The sequence below is a fragment of the Pteropus medius genome, unplaced genomic scaffold (genome assembly GCF_902729225.1).
Source record: "Pteropus medius unplaced genomic scaffold, Ma_sr-lr_union100, whole genome shotgun sequence".
In the NCBI taxonomy this organism is placed as follows: Eukaryota; Metazoa; Chordata; class Mammalia; order Chiroptera; family Pteropodidae; genus Pteropus; species Pteropus medius.
In genome coordinates this window covers 2,268,838-2,271,710 of record NW_024354498.1, presented here as the reverse complement: position 1 = coordinate 2,271,710, position 2,873 = coordinate 2,268,838, and positions in this window count along the sequence as shown.

Here is a 2,873-nt window from a genome sequence, read left to right as displayed (position 1 = left end):
ATAAAATTTAAAAAATGTTATCACATAATTTCAACATTTAATTCCTTTTGATTTTGACATACATTACTCATCTTTTCTTATTCATGTTTAATTTTTCTGGTTCTTGCTGTACTGATTTTTTTTTTTTTATAACTTCAACATTTTGGAAGTTGTATTACAAGACTGTGAATCCTATTTAATCTTCTTCATCTCATCAGGCAGCCTACCTGTTGAGGTGTATCTCCCACACCAAGTAGAGTGTATGTTATGCTTCCTGTTGGATCCTGCCAACTCTACCCTGTAATAACGGGGGTGCTGACTCATACTGCCTCGTCGCAGATAAGTCAGGTGGAAGGTCACCTCATTCTCCAGTCCTGCTGACAACTTCTTAATAAAAGTAGAACATTGGCAGTTGTGTATAGAGGCTCAGCTTCCTACCAGGTCCCTCTGACACCATCGGTGAAGGAACAGAAGTGCTATCTAGCCTTGCTTCACACCACATAACTCAGTCTCATTGTTACTGGATGAGTTTGGGAGTTCAGATCTGCATTCACCTTGCTAACACCAGAAGTAGGCAGAAAGTGGAGTGCTTACTAACCCTGACTTATACCACTTTATTTACTCTCACTGATTCCAGATGGGGTGAAGGCTCAGCTTCCCACTGAGCTCTGTGACATGAAGGACAGGGTAAAACCTAATAGTGACAAGCCCCACCTCCCACCACCTTGTTAATTCTCATTGCTGTTAGGTACAATCGGAGGCTCGGCTCACCTATGAATGCCATAGAAACTGCCCTGTGGGAGGAATCTGAGCACTTCCTACTCTGCCAGGTTGCAAATGATAGATCCTCTCCCCATTCAGCCTCACCAACAGTACCCCAGTAGGGGACTCAGAGCATCACCTGCTTCTATGAGGCAGGGGATAGAATATTAGCTGCCCACTTGGTCCAATCATTACTACCTGTACAGGAGAATCAGATAACTATTGCCAACTTCAGATCCCCACTCAACTTGCTGATACCATGTAGTGGAAAAATCAGAATGCCACTTACTTGCACCAAGTGGAATACCACAGAAACTATGGTAGATGAGGTATACTTTTCCCCTGCCATTTGTCTTGTATAGGATGGAAATTGCCAAAAAGATTGTCTGTTCTTAGGTCACCCTTTTCCTGGTCCTTCGGCTAGAGAGTGGGAACTGGCTTTTCTTGAAATTTGTTATTGTCTTTGCCTTTTGGCAGTTCTGGATTGGAGGCTTCTGCCATTCCCTGTCCAGGATATGCAGAAGGCAACATGGAAACCCAGGGAACTCACCCCTCACTGTATTTTTCCTTGAGTCACAAGGTACCTAAACTGCCAGCCTTCTTTGTTCCAACCTTCAGAGTCTCTCTATGATAGTTTGTTGTGTTATGTCTAGAGATTTTTAGTTGTAAGAGGAAGGATCTGGAAGGCATCAGGCTACCTCATCTTGTTAGAATAAGTCTCTCAAAAAGTTATTTTAAGAAGATGTTTTCTCTTTGTACTAGTTTTTTTTAAAGAAATTGAATATTTAATTTTACCAAACTCTTCCCCTGCATATATTTAGAGATTAATATGTGTTTTGACCTTTGATCTACTGATAGAGTTAAGATGGACATTTAGGAAAACTGCTCACAATGGGCTAGACTATTTTATTCTATGAAGGAGGCAAGACAGTTTACTGACCACCAATTTTCTTAATTAAAAAATGAAATTTTAAATTTCATTTAAATTTTGTGGAGAACCTGAAATGAATACTAAAGGCTTTAATATTTGATGTTATTAGGATACATAATTGGTGGGTAAAAGGTACTGTAGAATCTAGTGAAGGTAGAGTCCTCCAGTGAAGCTGGAGTCCTCTCGAACAGAAGTATGTACAACTTTACTGAGAATCATTTTAATGCTTATATGTGCAGTATGTTAGTATGAGAGCAGCTACTCAGCCAAGTGGCTACCAATATTTTGTTTCAGCTGACATCTACACTGTTCTTCCATATCTCATCTGACAACTGTTTCAGAAATGTATTAAAATTATGATAGAGTCAACACTCAACCTTTAATTGGTTTCTAGACAATGGTCACATAGTGAACCATCAAAAACAGTCCATCCTAATTCCCTGTATGTGCAAAATTACAAGATAGGATTTCATTCTTGGATATAAATTAGATACTACAAACAGACAAAAATTAATCAGCTAAATACATAGAGTAAAACCGAAACACAAATATATGCCTTTAAACTCACGTATTAAATAACTAAAATTAAATACAATGTATAAAATCTTGATTCCTAATATATATTTTTTTCCAGGGGTTTTTCAGAAACAAGAAGGAATGAACTGCAGATTCATGCTTTAATATGCATGAACCTCAAAAATATTTTACTGAGTAAAAGAAACAAGACACGAAAAATATATACTATATAATTTCATTTATATAAAATTTTAGAATGGATAAAACTAATAACCTATGATGACAGAAATCAGATCATGGTTATTATGGGGTACATTCACTGAGACAGCATTAGGGAACTTTCTGTGGTGATGCAAATGTTTTGGGTCTTAATATGATATGGGTTTTACAAGTTCACAAGTTTGTCAAAACTAAATAGTACACAGAGTATTTAGCTGTGTTTAAATTGTACTTCAGTAAAAAAGTCAAGATCTATACATAAGACTGAAAGACTTAGAAAGTGTACTGGCTAAACAAGTTTTCTCCTCCCCTAAATTAAATAAAAGCCTTAGAACTGTAGGGCAAAGCAGGGAGGAAAAATTGAGAGAAAACAAGATGCGGTTGGGGAGGGGAGATGCTGTGTCCTTCCTTCCAGGTGCCAAACAGAATCCTACTTCAAATGTGAGTATTTGAATAGAAGGAAATA